The following is a 17,838-nucleotide window of genomic DNA, read 5'->3' as shown; positions in this document are numbered from 1 at the left end:
GATAGAGAGGGGACTAACCTTGGCACTGCCTGTCCCACCCCCGTTCAAGGCTCTAATACCTGTGGTCTGTCGCACCTCCCTTGCTCCCACTGAAATTTGCTCCTGCTACACCATCCTTATTTTGGCCCTCCCCTCCCCTGCACCTTCTGCCAGAGGGGCTACTAGGAGAGACTGGAAGGTCATTTACATACCGGGGCTGGATGGAGAAGCAGAGGGACTGGGTCTGTGATAGATGCACAAGGGGGCCCAACAAGCCAGCTGTGTTTCCCACTGGTAAATTCCAGTGGAATTTAAGAGCCAGGGTGTGTAATCGAGGTGGGACAGGAGACTAGTGGCTCCCTAGACCTTATCTTTTGTCCCCTCGTGCTCACACTTCCACTCTCCTTCCTGCACAAACACCCACGTCCCTCTCACCACCCTCGTTCTGAGATCAGAACCAAGTGACTGGCCTCTGGCAGAGGCAGGGAAGCAGGTGGCATTGGGGACCCAGGCACAAAAGGATGAGCATTGGATGACCAGGAGGTGTAGACAGGGAGTTGGATGCAGAGAAGCCAGGCAGGAAACCAGCGTCTAGGGATTCCGGTAACAAGGTCAACACAAGGCCATTTATCGGGAAGCCTAGACTTGCAATGCCGTGTCCCCAGATACTTGGGTCAGAGGGGGCAGGCCTGGGGGGCTGTACAGTACAGTTCTTTTAACTCATTTTCTGCCTAGCAAAAAAATAACAAACCCCACCTTCCTGGATTAAAAAGTATCATAGGATAAAAACATGAAGGTTTGGCGATGTTTTCTGGGCCGTCCCAGTCATGTGGACTTCATGAACACAGGCCAGGACAGTACAGTATTTTTATAGCTCTAGGCATTGGTCGCTTTAATGGCAAAGCCATTTTGTGAGGAAGTGTTCTCGTTCTTCGAATGCAACATAGTAGCACTTACTGAACTTGGGAAAGGTTTTCCAGTTAATTGGGATATGATGTCTTACCAGTTAGACATTCTTTCTCCCCTGCCGAGGCATGGCTACGCGAAAGCACCTAGTCTGAGGTCACGTTTCCTGGAGGACAGAAGGAATCCCATGGTGTCAGAACTGGAAGAGACCTCAGAAGCGGTGTTCCCAGCTCCCTGGTTTATAGATGGGTAAACTGAGTCCCTGAAAGGCCTGTGGCGGGCTCCACGGCTCACATAACAGGTTGGAGGGTGTGGACTAGTCCCCACATTTCCACCCCGGATCTTAGGTGTGTCTTCTAGATCTCATCTGAGGAAGTGGGTGAGACGGACAGCCTCTTGGTCTTGTGAACAGAAAGTTTGTTCGCTGCAGTAAGCAGTTGTATTGGCGTTGAAGCCCGTTCTGCATTTCTGGCCCTTTTATGTGGAAGTTGCTAGGCTGATTTTCTGTTTCTGTTTTCACATGGAAAATGGTTTGTGTCTTCCACTGAATTTCTGTAGTATATGCTAGGGTGTATCTGATTTTATCACATCAGAATCACCTGTTCAAACATGGGCTGCTGCGCCCCACCCCCAGAGTTTCTGATTCCGTGGGTCTGAATCAGACTCAGGTGGGGCCTGCAAACCTGCATTTCTAACAAGGCCCCAGGGGCTGCCGCTGCTCCCGAGACCTGGGACCCTCCTTTGAGGACCGCTACCTCCGGCTCCATGGTCGTTTCAGACAAGTGCCCTGTGCTTTGCAACCAGCTTGTCTCCCCCGGCCTCCTCCCCTCCCCTGCCACCCCCACCGGCCTGCCAGCCAGCCCGCCAGCCAGCCCTGCAGCGAGCTCTCCCCTTCTACTCCCACGCCAGCCAACCTGACCATCCCACTCTCTCCAGGTCTCCTACCTATCGTCCTCACCTTGGCTCTCCAGAGGGCCCGTGGCCCCGAGATCCTGAAGCGCCATCCCCTTCCCTGCGCTGTCCTTTACATTCTGGCTCCTCTCCTCTTTCTTCCTCTCCTCCTGTCTGAGAAAATGAGTGTTCTCTGGCTCAGGCTCGCCTCTCCACTTAGAGCCGAAGGCTGTCCTCCCATCACCTGGGGAAAAAGCCTTCTCCGAGCCCAGCCTCACCTTTAGGTCACTACCCAGTTGCTCCCTTCCCAGTTCCACTGCCAGGCCGGCCGGAGGAGTCCTCTATGGCCGCTGAGAAAGGTTTGCTCTCACCTCTGAACAGAGACCTCCTGCTCGGTTCTGGGAGTTCAGATTTTCTCTGCCTATAATGAAAGCCATAATTGTGCTTAATTGCAGTAAAATGGACATAAGTGTCCAGCTCAGTGGCCTTAGGTACGGTCACGCTGGTGGGGCACCATCACCCCCCATGCACTGCAGAACTCTTCATCTTACAAAACCAGAGCTCTGTACCCATCGAACACTAACTTCTCAGCCCCCCGCAACCACCCTCTGACTTTGTCTCTGTGTGTTAGAGGATTCGTGACCTCACATACATGGACTCATATAAGATCTGTCATCTCATGACCGGTTTATTTTGCTTAGCATGATGTCCCGTCCCCAAGTTCAGCCGTGTTGGAGCAGGTGTGGGAATATCTTTCCTTTTCAGGGAGGAGTCATGTTCCGTTGAAGGTGTACACACCACATTTCGTTTATCGTGCACCTGTCAGTGGACACTTAAATTGCTTCCACCTTTTGCCTCTTACAAGTAATGCTGCTGTGAACATGCGTGTACAGAAAGACATCACTTTGACTGATTGGGACTTGCCACCGCAGGCAGGGTGTTTAAGCTACCCCAGCATGCCCCACCAACACTGACCCCTTGACCAACACTGCCCTCACTGCGATGATCAGAAACTGCTTGCTTGTCAAGACCAGGGGCGGGTTCTGCTATCTCAGCCCACTGGGTCTCTGTGCTGCGGACTGATTGCCCCCCCCCCATACCAGGGCTTCTATGATGTGGTTCCACAATTGACCCCCACCCCTGCCATGGCTCATTCTTTTTCCTTTATCCTCTGTTATTATCATTCTGCACGCTTTCCTGGGTAGACTCCCCTGATGCCATTTTCAGGGGCTCACAGGGCCTGATCATCTCTGGGCAATTTGGGTCATATGTTTATCACATCTGAACATCCCCACAAGTGTCCCTGGGTCCCTCCTTTTTTTTTTTTTAAAGATTTTATTTATTCCATTTGAGAGATAGAGACAGAGGGAGCACAAGCAGGGGGAGCAGCAGACAGAGGTAGAAGGAGAAGCAGGCTCCCTGCTGAGCTGGGAGCCCGACATGGGGCTCGATCCTAGGACCTGGAGATCATGACCTGAGCCGAAGGCAGATGCTTAACTATCTGAGCCACCCAGGTGCCCCCCCCCCACAGGTCCCTCCTTCCTTAAAAACGCCCTCTTTGTAAGTGACAAGTCTTCCAGCATAGAAACCCAGGGTCACCCTTCACTCCCCTGCACCCCTGCACTAGACAGATCCTGCCCCATCACACCTCAGACCTTCCTCCTCCAGCCTGCCCTTCCTTTCCACCCCCTCCCCCACTCCTGCTAAAACTGGGTTTGTCCCTGTGCTTGTCCCATTTGCCTCTGCTTTTGCTTCCTATCCCCGCCCCCTCCAGTGGCCCCTAACACCTATACCTCCTTCATATTCCTGCCGAAAAGCATTCCATACGAAAGCACCTAAGATCACCCTGTTCCCCACGGATTCCATCTGGCCTTGCTTCCCCCTGTCTCTAACCCCAACCCCACAAGCCATATGCTCTAAGCCAGGGCTTCCCAAGCCTTCGTGTTCTTCTAGGGTGTCTGGGGTGGGCCTGCAGTCTGCAAGCTCCCGGGTGGTGTTGAGACACTGAGAAGCCAGACTCTAGAACAGATCTGTGTCTCACAAAAAGAAGTTCTACCGATGTATTTCCAATCTATAAATAATGCAAGAAATTTTTAATGTGTGGGATAGTTTTACTGTTTTGTACACAGTTAATCTGAACTTTTTTCAATCAAAAAGGCTGACTCACTGTTGCAGGGATGACTCGCCACTTAAAGACATTTTAGAAGACTAAGAAAGGCTACTCTTTTTAAGAATCACCAAACAGGTCAAGTGCGTGAATGTACAGAGGTCACAAAAATGTTTTCCCCATAAAGAGGCACGTACTGAGGATCAGGGCTCTCTCCTAGGAGCTTCTGCAGGGCAGAGACTGTTTTTTTTGTGTTTTTTTTTTTAAGATTTTATTTATTTATTTGACAGAGAGAGATCACAAGTAGGCAGAGAGGCAGACACAGAGAGAGGAGGAAGCAGGCTCCCTGCTGAGCAGAGAGCCCGATGTGGGGCTCGATCCCAGGAACCTGGGATCATGACCTGAGCCGAAGGCAGAGGCTTTAACCCACTGAGCCACCCAGGCGCCCCCAGAGACTGGTTCTTAATCAGCTCCATCCCCAGGGCCGGGCCTGGCTCCCCTTAGAATGCTGGCTGAAGGGGAGGAGTCTGGGTCTTCCTCTAAGAGGAGCTGATTGTGGAAACATTGTTAGATGGTTGGATGTGCCACACCCAGGTTGGAAGGGGAGCCCATGCCCCCGGCTGTCCCGGGGAAGGTGCTGTCCATCGTAGAAAGAGAGAATGGATTCCTGGCAGCTGGCCCTTGTTCCTGACAGCCGACTGGCAGAAACATGCTGGTGGAGGTTTCCCAGGAGCTGGGCTTCAGCCTGGGAGGGGAGGGAGGAGGTTGTAGAGGGCTGAGGGCAAGCAGGCAGGAAGATGCAGCCAGGGTAGCTGGGAGAGTCTGGCTGTGTTTGCCATACCAGGAGGGTCAGGGAAGCAAGTACCCCAAGGCAAAGGATCAGGTTCATGGGGGCTTGGGTAGTGGAAGGATGTAGGCATTTTTGGCCAGCCTGCTCCAAAATGTCGTTACCTTCCTTTCACCCAGGAAGTCTAAGCTCCGTAGTCTGTCAACGAAGGGTTTCGTGACCTGGCCTCCACCTGCCTCTCCCACTTGTTCTCCTACTTTTCCTCCTTTCTAGGTCCTGGCCCAGTGCAAATGGGCTGCCTCAGTTGTAAGTCCCCTTCCAGAGTTTTCTCTTCAAGCCTGCGGGGCTCCTTGTTACTTCTTGGTGCAAGTTGTAAGCTTGGGTCCTCTCTGCACCCCACTCCCACTAACCCCGTGCCCTTGTTGAGCTGCTCAGGTTTCCTCATCTCCATACTGGGAATGACAAGTTCCTCCAGCCCACTAGGTCCGGGGCAGTGCTTGTCCTGGTGGCCCGTAATGAATACTTAGGAGCAGCCGGACTGGCTGGCGGCCGTCCTCAGTAAGCTGACAGAATGACCATGGGGACATCCTCCCACAGGTGGAGCCAGAGGTCTCAGCTGGAGAGACCTGTGCCGTGTGGGCTCGTCGCCCTGGGCAAGGTGAGGCTGAGGGGGTGCCGCCTTGGGGGTGGACGTGGAGGTCTCTGCGGCTGAGAAGGCAGACGCTGTGGGGGTTGGGTGTGCGCTCATTGCGTGGACGTTAAAGATGGCAGCTGGGCGCTGTGACAAGGAGGACGCTGAAGACCAGGGGGAGGTTGGACTGCGGTGGAAAGTGGGGTCCCTCAGACTTCAACGTGCATAGGAGAAGATTCAGGTCCTATAGGTCTGGGGTGGGGCCTGAGGGTCCGCATTTCTGACAAGCACTCAGGTGATGCTGATGCCAGCCGCCTGGAAACCGCACTCAAGTGGCATTGGCCTGGAACGTGACCTCGGTAGGGAGGCGGCTGGTGGAGAAGAGCATGTAGAGAGAGAAGATACGCACAGCCGCAGCTCTTTCTGTTCAGCTGCGTGGAGCCACCTGGGAGTGGCAGGTGCACTCAGGTGTCTGCAGACTGGCAGCTTGGTTAGAATCAGGTTGTGGGTGATGGTGGAGGAGGGGCAGTGGGGGAGCCTGAGAGCTCTGGGATAAGCACTGAGTGGTTTGATCTTCTTGTTTGGTAGATCATCCTTCAAGGTCTGGCTTTGCCATAAGAATCCCCTCAGAGGCTGTTTTTGACCCAGGCTGAGCTCTGGTCACAGCGTGGACAAGGCCCCAGCAGCCAGGGGGCACACAGCTGTTTTCAGGGCACTCACCACAGCAAAAGGTGGTTATTTGGTTATTCATGCGTTTCTGTCTCCGACCAGCCTACGAGTTCCAGAGAGCCGGGGGGAGCTGAGACAGCCTCTTACTCACCTGAACCCCAGCACCCGCTGTGGAGCGTGGCCACAGGTGGGGCTCATTAAATGCCTCCGGGATTAGAGAGGGATGAATGCAGAATGTTCACGAAGAAAGAATTCGTGAACCCCAGAGACTGAAAGAAGCAAACACTGAGCTGAGACGATGGGATAATGTTGCTGTGGACAAGGGAAGACGAGGACTTGAGGAGTCCTCAAGACCTTAACTAAAATGCCGGGAATGTCTTCTGAAGATAGATGCGGCCTCGCGAGGGGCAGCTGCTGGGGATTGGGGCATCAGCTCTGAGAGTGGGACTGTGTGGGAGCCGAGGCTTCTGCCGCGGGGAATAGGAATTTCAGCCAAGCAACCACTGTGTTGATCTGTTGTTGCTTTTCTTCTCCCTTCGGGAGAGGACAGGTGCCCAGACCCAGGCAGAGAGAAGGTAAAGAACTTCAGCGTCAGGAGCCTGGGTAGGAGCTGCAGACTGAGACTCAACACACGGCAGGGCTAGAGCAAACTCGCAGCACGTTGGCCCTCCCCACAGAAGGGCCCTGTGGGGCGGGGGCCCTACCAGGTGGACATCCTTCAGCTCCCTGGACCTTCAGAGGCCCCCGTGAGTTGGGGCCAGCCTCATTTTCTTGAGCCGGAAGTGGTGTCTCAGGCTCAGTAACGGGCTCAAAGCCCCCAGTGCTGGGAAGTAGAGGAGCGAGCCTGGGGTCGGTGAGCCAGGGGAGTGTTGGGTGGGGAGGCTCGGGCTTGGAACGGGATTTCTGGGGGAGGAGTGGTTGCTGGTGTGGCTGACAAGTGGGGGGGTGTTGGGAGGGCAGTTGGGGGCAGGCCAGAGGAAGAGGAAGAAGCAGGGTGGGGTGAATACGGAAAGGAGGAGGAGGAGGAGGTGGCCAGACGGAGGTTAAGTAGTTACACACCCTGGGGTCCAGTGAAATATCAGTTGACCGCTTTTTTTTTTTTTTTTTTTTTTAAAGTTCTATCAGTTGGATTTTCTTCAGACTCGTCATGGCTCACTATAACTTAGGAAATACAGAAAGTCTGAAAGAATGGGAGAAACTAGCGATTATATTTATGGTCTCGAGTGCCTTTACAATTAAATAGTTGTGTTCACTGTAGATACAGTTTTACAACCAGCCCTTTTTGCTTAATAGTCTTACATTTCCCACCACGTCAGTGTGTCATTGTGAAGTCTTCATGGGCTCGGGGGGCCTATTTTGTGACTTATTTAACGAGCCCTCTACAGCTGGAAATCAGCTTTTTGGGTTTGTAATTGTCCACGTGAAGCGTGGTTGGGAGGAAAATCTCTGCCGCTGACGTGGGTTCATGTTTGGATGTGTCCTAACAGTAGGTTCCTGGGAGTGGAGTTCGTCAGACCACCTCCCAGCTTTGTTGGGGTGATCTTCTCTTACCGCTGACACAAGCCTCCTGGAAGCACGGGCGTGAGCCCTGTGGACATTAGTTGTTTGTTCATTCATTGCTGTGTGCATTTCACAAGCATTTCTTTTTTTTTTTTTTTAAGATTTTATTTATTTATTTGACAGAGAGAGATCACAAGTAGGCAGAGAGGCAGGCAGTGGGGGGAGGAAGCAGGCTACCTACCGAGCAGAGAGCCTGATATTCGGGGCTCCATCCCAGGATCCTGAAATCATAGGCCGAAGGCAGAGGCTTAACCCACTGAGCCACCCAGGCGCCCCTCCCAAGTGTTTCTTGAGCGCCTGTGGGGCAAGTCTCCATTTCCTGTGCCCAGGTCAGCAGAGGAGCCGCTGCCGGCCTCTCCGGCTTGACCGAGACGTGTGGGAGTGTTTGATCACACACGGCATCTCTGCCCTGCCCGCCCCGCTAAGCAGGGACGGGCCGTGGGTCCAGATGTAAGCTTGCAGGCCCGCGTGGCTACAGGGTCCGGTCATGCTCACCCCAAGTGTGGAGGTACCTGCCTTTCCTTCTGCGATGCTTAGTGGCATCTTACCTTCTATTCATGCCTTCCACAGACTCCTGTTGAGTGCCTCATGTGTGCTAGGTTCTACTCCAGGGGTGAGGGGTCACCGTGAATTAACGAAGCCCCTGACTTTTAAGGAACCACCATTCTTGTAGGAGGTGAGGATGGGAGGATGTGGGAATCGGGAGGAGACAATAAATACTTAACACGTCCAGCAGTGATAAGTGGTAAGGAGAAATCTAGATTGAGGGAGAAGAGTGGTGGGAAGACCTCACTGACAGGTAACATTTAAGCAGACACATGGAGAGAGCGCGGGTGGAGGATGTCTGAGGGAAGGCGCTTAACCTGGGAATGGGCAGGCAGGGGGTTGGAGTGAGAGCAGTGAGGTGTGCTGCACTAGGAGGGCAGGAGATGGGCCTTGTTGCTTAATGAGATCTAGGACCCAGGGTTCTTTTTTTTTTTTTTCCATTGGGAGGCTTGGGAGCCAGACAGCCATTCCTGACATTTGAAGCAATTCAGACTAACCTCATAACTTTTTGTTGCTTATTTGCAGTGGGAGATCCTAAGGCTTATATTTGGTGGGGAAAAGCCCTGGGCGTTGAAACTCAGACTTTGGGAAGTCTTAGCTTTCGTTGGCCCTTTGGGTCTCCCCTTCTGTGCAATGAGGGACTTGAGCTAGGAGCTTGGTAAGGAAATGAGGAGCTTTCCAGGGCTAGGACTCAATTAAGTGCCATTAGTTCAGTGCACTAGTTAAATCTTGGTCATTTTAAGTGATTGGAGTGTGTAAATGAAATTGTTGATAGGTACTTAGTTCTTTCTAAGATAGCGCACAAGTGTGCAAGCACAAGTGGGGGGAGGGGCAGAGGGAGAGAATGTTGAGGCAGACTCATCGCTGAGCACGGAGCCCAACACGTGGGCTTGATCCCACAACCCATGAGATCATGACCTGAGCCAAAACCGAGAATTGGATGCCCATCCAAGTGAGCCACCCAGGTGCCCCAGTACATATTTAGTTCTTATTAAGTATAGCCTTTCAGATTTATTTGTTACAAACAGGAATTGCTCAGCCAGCTGTGGGTGCTTGCAGTAATGGTAGGCAGACGGGGATGGAGCATGCCCCCCACCCCGGCCCCCACCCCAGTAGCTTATCCATTCAACCATCCATCCATCTGGCAGTTATCAACCACCTAATGATACCAGGCCCTGGGCTGCCTGCACCACACTGGTGATTTTTAAGAGACCCAGATTCTGCCATGAAGTTCACCGTGTAGTGCAGCAATGCTAGTCCTGCCAGAGGATTATGGTGGGGAGGGAGCCTGGTCAGAAAGGCCAGGGCAACCCCTACCTCACACCATATACAAAAATTAACTCAGAATGGATCAGTGACCTAATATATGAGCCAAAGTCATAAAACTTGTAGGGATTACAAGAAGTATAACTTCATGACCTTGAGGTTCACAGTGGATTCTTAGATAGAAGAAAGCATGAGTAAAAGAAAAGTAGATAAATTGTACTTCATCAAAATTAAAAACTTTTGCACATCAATGGAAATTATCAAGAAAGAAAAGACAACCTACAGATTAGGAGAAAATACTTGCAAATCCTCTATCTGGTAAAGGTTTATTCAGGGTATATTAAAGAACTTCTTTAACTCAACCTAAATTAAGATAACCCGATTAAAACTATGGGCGGAGGACTTGGAATAGACATGTCTCTGAAGATCTACACGTGGCCAGTAAGCACATGAAAAGATGCTCGACTTTAGTCATCAGGGAAATGCGAATCAGAGCCACGATGAGCTGTCACTTCCCACCTGCTGGGATGGCTGTCATCAAAAGGAGTAGAAAGTATGGGTGCAGATGTAGAGTGAGTAGAACCCTCTTCCCGTGCTGATGGGAATGTGAAATGGTGCGGCCTCCATAGAAAAGTCTGGTTTCGTCAAGAAGCTACAGACCTAGAATTACCACGTCTCAGCAATTCCACTCCTAGGCATATACCCCAAATAGTTGAAACCAAGCTCAAATAAATGCTTGTACAGAGATGGTAATTGCAACACTGCTCATAGTAGCTACATGGGAAACCCAGTGTCCCGCAGACAAACAGCTGAACAAAATGTGGTGTCTCTGTACGATGGTATATTATCACCCAGCCCTAAAAAGGAATGGGATTTTGATACCTGCTCCAGCATGGAGGAACCTTGAAGATACTGTGCTGAGTGAAGGAAACCAGACACGAAAGGACAAGTGTTGTCTAATTCTACATATATGAAATATCTAGAAGAGGTAAATTCATAGAGACAAGGTCGAGGTTGCCAGAGATTGGGGGAGGAAAGGAATGACGAGTTATTGCTTAATGGGTACAGAGTTTCTGTTTGGAGTGAACAGAAAAGTTCTGGAAATAGTGGTTGGTTGCACAACATTGTGAATGTAATTAATGCCCCTGAATTGTATGCTTTAAAATGGTTAAAATGGCAGATTCTGGGTTCTGTTTGTTTTGGCGCAAGAAAGACGCAGGGAAGCTGGGTGAGGTGGTGAGGTTCGGGAACACAACCGCCAGGAGCCACTCTGTTGGATTCCCTCCGATTTCCCTCCACTTCGGGTCCCCTCCGGCTTGGTTCGGGCCGCCTTTAGCCTGGTTGTCTTTTGACGTGGATATCAAACGAGGGGACAGGTGTGCAGTGTGGGTCGTGGGAGATGCCTTCCCGTGCCCTTAAATTCTATCTTTCCCAAGTGTAAAAAGATTGTTCTGTCTGGTGGAAAATATGGAAAATAGTAAATCTGGTGGTTTTGTGCAAATCCTCATCAATTACCTGCTTGTCTGTTTTGCCGCTTTCCTGCAGAGTGGGGGTGGGTGTCTAGCCCCTTCCTGTCACCTGGCTGCCAGGTATCTTTGGTGCTTTTGCCCTAAAGCAGGGCTCCACTGGGCCCCACTTCCCTGACCTTTGTGGCCGCCAGTGGTCACATGCTCCTCCTTCCCTTTCACACACACCAGGAGTTCTTTTGGAAGCTGGAGTCCCACAAACTGGAGGTCACTCAGACCCTGAGCTGTGGTTATGACCGCACCAGGGCGAATATCGTCAACTGCAACTAAGAAATACCAGTGATGCGTCTGAAATACCTGGATGGATGTTTGACAGTGGGATAATGGGAACAAGGACAACTTAAAAAAAAAAAAAAAAAGTGCCCGCTCAGACAACACTATCAGCTGCTTGTTTTCTCTGATGTGAGTGGATCTGAGCCTGCCCTGCGGGGCAGCTCCTCGGCATTACCGGCCTCTCCTTCCCCTCCCAGGTGAGCCAGCTGTGGGCGATGGGGGCCAGCTTGTCCTTCACAGCCGTGGCGCTGGATCCTGCACGGCCTGCGTACCTCCCCCAGCTCGCTCGAACAGCAAGGTTTCAGTGTTGGGGACCCAGGCCCCTGGCACACCTCGGATGTCCCATGGCTGTCCTCATGAGATCCTGGGCTTAGGGCCCCACCGTGCAAGGGAAGGGGGAAGAGTCTAGTTGGACTCAAGTTGCTTTAGAAGCCCTGCTGTCCAAGGGCTGCAGTGAACCTGGGCGTCCATCAGGAGTCCTCCGAGTTCGGGGCTCCCTGGAGGCAGGTGCGTGGGAAGGGAAATGGAGGGGAGCTGGGTTTGGGACTGGCCTGTCGCTCTCAGGATCTCCGTGGAAGGAGAGCTGTTGGTCACAGTTTGGAGAGGCCCAGGCCATACTGAGGGCCTGCCCTCCAGAAATGAGGTGACCTACTCCTGTTCTCCCACTGCTAATGATTAACCAGGAGCCAGGAGCTGGAAGGGCCTGTGGACGTCTCGCCCTCGAACTCCGGCCCACACCTTTTGCACAAAGGAAAGGAAGTCCTTTACTATGCTTCCTCAGACCTGAGAGACGTGTACCACATTTTAACTCCCTCTCTCATCAGCACGCCCTTGGCGGTCTGAGGGTACTTTGTACTTTTTCTTTAATTTTTTTCTTTTGAAACACCTGTTCAATCAGTTGTGTCATCTTAGTGGGAATAGGGTAATAAATACCCAAGTCATTACTCAGGTTTCTGATGTTGCAGAATTAGGGGGAAGAGGTCTTCTGGACCATTTCCTCCTTAAGAGGAAATCTACGTACATGTGAGCTGTGGGGAGTGTTTACAAAGATTATCTCAAAAGGTAAGAACATACCTTTAGTCAGTAAATTACAGAGACCGCAGGGCTTACATGGGGCCTTCTCCCTCCCCTGCCACCGTGAATCACCTGTAACTCATCTTCCTTCCCCGTCGTGTGGGCCCGTGGACTCAGCGCGCAGGCGTGTGACGCCTCGCATGAGCTTGGGATCGTCCCCTTTGGAGGCTGACTGTGTGACCTGGGCATGGCTCCTGGCATTGAGTCTACGAATCTGTAGAGTGGGAAACAGGGGGACTGCCCGCCAGGCCCCATCAGAGTGAATGGGGGCAGAAGTATTTAGAAAAGTCTGAAGCCCTGTGGGACCCTTGGCGATTCCTCAGGACGAGAAGCCTGGGGATGGCAGCGGCGGGGGGGACTAGGAATGAGGTGGTTGAAGCATCAGTACTCCTAGCAGCCACCGGTGTCTGCTGGGGGCCAGGCAGGAGAGCCTTGGTCCTCAGGATTACTTACGTATGAGCAAACAGACTTTACGCCGTTCTTCTCACCAAGGTCCTGTCATCTCAGGAGTGGCCAAGCAGAGACTGGAACTCGCTCTGGTCAGGCTTACTCCTTCTGGCCTCCAATGGCCCTGGCCACCGGGACAGTGGTGTTACTCTCCCCCTATCCCTGAGACTGTTGACATCAAAGAACTGTCTTTCTGTATTCCCAGCTCCCAGCACGTGGAAGACCGCAAACAAATAAATGTAACAATGACAGCAACAAGATACAGCATTTGCATTCAAATGTTCCTAAACCCTGTTACTCTGATTAGCGTTCTGGCATGCCTTTGTAAAGGTTTTTTAGAGGCTGGGCAGTTTCCTTTCATTAATCTTCGACTCCATCTCACCAAGTCCTAAAGCCCTGGCTGACTAGCCTCCGTAAAAATACGTTGTATCTTGGTGTCTAGAGACTCGGGGCTACTGTATCTAGTATAACCCAGGAATGGCCCCTCGGCTTAAAATTTTTTCAGGCAGAGGATTTTGAAGCTGGAAGGAGCCTTTGGAGGGCTCTGAGCTGGGAAACTGTGAAAGAAAACCAGGGAAAACTGAAGAATGGAATAGCAGCTTCCCAGGTCACTCACCTGGTTTAGGGACAAATGGGATAATGCTTTTTGGGGTGGGGTGGGGGGATGGCTGGAGGGTATTTTTCTGAGCTTCCTTGAGATAAAATTATGGTGAGGGCTGCTGGTGGTGAGGATTGGGTTTCTCTGGCCGGGCTGCCCCTGGCTGCAGACTCCTTGGCAGGAACGAAGCTGGCAGGTCCCGTTGGGAGAGGCTGGCTTCTTGGCCGGGATGAGTTGCGATTAGCACATCTCCAAACTTTCAAAGTGACTTTAGCTGTTTTCTTTTCTGAAGGCTTCTGCTACTTTTGGCTGTAAAGGGGTGGGGGCTGGAGCCCAGGATGGAAATGTCAGGGACAGACACCCAGATGGGCGTGTCTGTGCCCTGAGGGCAAATACTAGCACAGTATTTTTGTAAAGTTTATGCAACTTGATTTATGTCCCTGTAGAGTAAATTTATTCCATCCTGTTTTCCAGTCCGTTTGGGGCCTCGTGGAACTATCTAGAGGGAGAATGGTAAGAGATTGGTAGCTTAGTTTTAGGTGGAAACAGCTCAAGATAAAACATTCTACCGTCTGTGTTTTGAGCTTTAGGTATTGTTTTTTGTCCGTTCATCTTCTTTTATCCCCTGTTTCAGTGTTGGGTCATTCTGGTTGTTTTCAAGAATGAGGTATCCATTTAGAATTCTTTCCCATGAGAGGTCTGTGTAAGGAATCCAGCTTTGTTTTTATTTTTGTTTTTAAGATTTTATTTGTTTATTTGGCAGAGAGAAGGAGAGAACCCAAGCAGGGGGAGCGGCAGGCACAGGGAGAGGAGGGAGAAGCAGGCTTCCCCACTGAGCAGAGAGCCTAATGCAGGACTCGATTCCAGGGTCCTGGGATCATGACCTGAGCTGAAAGCAGACTCTTAACCGACTGAGCCACCCAGGCTCCCCAGGAATCCATTTTTAAGGTGCTGCTTTGAGTGGGCTCACATGTACAGAACCTTAACCTTGGCACTGTTGAAACTGAAGTCATAATAGAACCTTGGCCTTGAAAGCTCAGAGTGCACTCATCCCGCCGCCTTCAGTGCCAGCCTGCCCTCTGCAACCTTCTCACCAGAGGTCTTACCCAGCTTTAGTGATAGGGATCTCCCTCTCTCCTGACACAGTCCCTTCCATATTTGTGCAGCCTCGACTGTTCAAAAGCTCTTCCTTCTGTTGAAGGGAAATCTGTTTCTTTCATCTTCTACCCATGAAACCCTTGGGGTTTAAATAAACCAGGCTAAAGTTAGCAGTAATAAGTACCACTGATTGGACCCAGCTAGGTGCCAGTTAATTTGCACATATATTCAGTGCTTAAAACCTTGGAAAGCAAAGAACGTTTCCCCCTTTTACAGGTAGGGAAACTGGTGAGTGATTTCTAAGTTCATGCAGCTACTAAGTGGTTGAGCTGGGGTTCTAGCCCAAGTCTGATTCCACTGTCGCTGACCTTCCCACCGCCTCACACCATATCCTGTGTGACAGCCACTTGGATTTTTGAACCTCATCTTCCCTCCCTGAGATTTCTCTGGGATACCACTTACTCCTTAGACACTCCTGCTAAAATCTCTTTCTTTGCAGTTCTTAAAATATGCTTCCCTTCCTGGCTTTTACAAATGCACTGTGGTGGTGCGAGCCGTTCTACCTAGTAGACTGTCTTAATCCTGCAAGATTCCCCATGAGACCTTGGTGAGCTGGTCCCACCGCCCACCACACTCAGGTTGGGAACCTTCCTCCCATTCCTCTCGTGTCCTGGGTGTTCATCTGCCTTAGAAGCTGAAACTCCAGGCGCCTCCATCTCCCCACCTCACCCCTCCAACCCGGCCTGACACAGAGCTGGTGCCCAGTAAATGAATATTGAGAAATGGTCCAGAACTCCTTGGCCAAAGTAGTAATAAAGGCTAAAAGTAGTTAGAAACAAGATCAAGGGTCTGTGAAGTTCTAGTCCTAGTCCAGTGTGGGACTTCAACCAGCTGTTGGAAGGATGTAAGGACACCTTATCTGGTGGGGTGTCCTAGAAGTCCTTTTCCTCAGTATGGTTTGGGTCAGTCCCTCTAAGGGCCGGCGTGTGTCCCCCTCTTTCTTCCGTGAGGCAGGCTTGCTGGCTTCTGAAGTTTCTGGGTTCTCCAAGGTGGCATCTTCATGGGAGAAGTTCACCAGACTCTGTTCAGAGCCTCCCTTGGGGGGCGACCACATCCCGGCCTTCTCATTTCTCCGCAGCCCACACTGGGTAGGCACCAGACACATCCACACGCGTGCTGAAAACAACCCTGGGAGGGCTGAGTCCTGGGAACTTGGGGATGGGGATGCGCTTTAACACTGCACCATGATAACCTTCCCTAAACATTAAAACAAAACAAAACCCTAAAAATCTCACTTAAAAAAAAAAAAACCTCATGAAGGGACACATGTCTGGCTTGGTCCATAGAACGTGCCGCTCTTGATCTCAGGGTCGTGAGTTCGAGCCCTGTGCTGGGAGTAGAGTATACTTTTAGAAAATCTCACAAAGATGGTGTTAAAAGCCAGAAGAGTAGTCACCGCTAGGGGAAGTCATGTTTGGAAGAGGGCATTGGGGGGGGGGGGGCGGGCATGCCAGGCTTCTTGAGAGCTGTGCAGTTAGGATTTGTGTGTTTGTCCCCCACCTCTGTGATCCTTCAAGAGGCAGAGGGAGGCTGTCATGACTTCATTGAGTAGGCTCACACGCCTAACAAGAGCTTTCTCATCGTTTGGGAACAGACTGTGTTGAGCTCCTTAGCGTCTCGGCGCTACCCTGGAAACTTCGCCCCGTGGAACAGAAGAGGTTGGCTTCTCTTGACAGCATTACCTCTTTCCCGAAGCTGCCTGCAGCTCCCACGGAGCTCTTTATCTTGCCCTTCAGGGAGCTTAAAAGTACTCCCTTGTTATCCTCCCAGTATCAAGTATAACCCTCTTATTTTGTTAGTTTTGCAAGTGTCATGGTGTTGAACCTATAAATAAACCCCGACGCCATAGTAAGAAAACTATTTGGCATTTTGAAGTTGTAGGAGAAGGAGGGTGCTAATTACCGGTCTCTGTTTGAATACAACTAATCCTGCAAATTACTCCACCCTGGTTCCCGGGGGCTCCTGTTGGGAGATCCAGTCCCCAGACATATTACAGGGTCTACAGAACAAATGATTTGATCCATGGACTGTACTTCTGGAGTGTGAGGATTAATAGTCGCAAGATAATTTGAGTATCGAGCTGTGCTATTGAAGGGATTAGATGAGCATTTTTTCCCATGTGGTGGCAGATAATGTGAAATGTGAGAGTTAAGAACTTTCATAAATGTGTTCACAGAAGCATTTTCTTAAAAAATTTTATTTATTTATTTGACAGAGAGAGAGATCACAAGTAGGCAGAAGAGAGAGAGGGAAGCAGGCTCCCCGCTGAGCAGAGAGCCTGATTCGGGGCTCGATCCCAGGACCCTGAGATCATGACCTGAGCGGAAGGTAGAGGCTCAACCCACTGAGCCAGGCACCCCGAAGCATTTTTTTAAATAAATATGATATTACTCATATATGCATGCGCAAAATTAAAAATAAGTCTTGTGCACCAATACTTTCCATTGTCAGCTGTGATTATTATTTTCATTAACAGGCTTTAAGCTTTAAAATGCTATTGAAAAGTTAATTTGTCCTGAGCCTCTATGCTGAAGAATTATTGTATCGGCTGTAACATTGAATTAGCAATGTGAAAATGCCATCCTTAATAGATTTTTGTTCTAATTTAGTTTTAGTGATATTCATAGTGATTGTTTACATTATAAACTAGTTTTTATTTTTATTTTATTTATTTATTTATTTGACAGAGATCACAAGTAGGCAGAGAGGCAGGCAGAGAGAGAGGAGGAAGCAGGCTCCCTGTGGAGCAGAGAGCCTGATGTGGGGCTCGATCCCAGGACCCTGAGATCATGACCTGAGCCGAAGGCAGAGGCTTTAACCCATTGAGCCACCTAGGCGCCCCATAAACTAGTTTTTAAAAGAAGTCTGTGTATTTATCTTCTTATTGTTACGGAGTGTTATACTTTGGATATTTAAAAAGCCAAGTAAGGGGGTGGGCGGGGAGGTAATTGCCAGAAAGCAGTGTTGATAAATTTATGGGAATTAGCCATGAGGAAAATTAAGTTTCGTGTACCAGCTATAATTTTACCAACTGCACATAATTTAAAATTAATAAAGTGAGGAACACCTGGGTGGCTCAGTTGGTTAAATGTCCCACTCTTGCTTTCTTCGGCTCAAGTCATGATTTCAGGGTCCTGAGATCAAGCCCCACATTGGACTCCATGCTGGGCATGAAGATGGGGGTATTGGATCCAAATACCTGCTTCAGCTCCTCCCTCTCTCTCTGCCCCCGCCCCTTACACGCAAGTACATTCTCTAAAAAAAAAAAAAAAAGTGAAATAGTATATATGGCAGTGTTTTTTTAAGGTATATGGGTATTTTCAAAAGGAACTAAAATCACTAATGGGTGGGGCTGAGTTTCATTAACAACATTCGCAAAACCTAATAAATCACAAAATGCGTGCATCTCGTTTCCCTTTG

At 50.4% G+C, this 17,838-nt stretch overlaps 1 protein-coding gene across 4 annotated transcripts in view; it reads left to right on the top strand.

The window, feature by feature from the left end:
- Nucleotides 1-17,838, top strand: part of PTPN3 (protein tyrosine phosphatase non-receptor type 3) — a 109,511-nt gene that overhangs the window by 7,474 nt on the left and 84,199 nt on the right. Inside the window, exon 1 of one of the 4 annotated variants that reach the window (XM_080819540.1) lies at nt 11,228-11,338. The exons of 2 other annotated variants lie outside the window; for them this stretch is intronic. The gene's annotated coding sequence lies outside the window, so the exon portion shown is untranslated. Of the gene's footprint in view, nt 1-11,227; nt 11,339-11,561; nt 11,649-17,838 lie in introns of those variants that run through there. One more of the 4 variants, XM_080819541.1, reaches the window with a different exon arrangement.

Source organism: Martes martes (genome assembly GCF_963455335.1).
Source record: "Martes martes genome assembly, chromosome: 12".
Classification (NCBI taxonomy): domain Eukaryota; kingdom Metazoa; phylum Chordata; class Mammalia; order Carnivora; family Mustelidae; genus Martes; species Martes martes.
The sequence above is the reverse complement of the archived record's forward strand: the minus strand, read 5'-3'. Positions and strand labels throughout refer to the sequence as shown.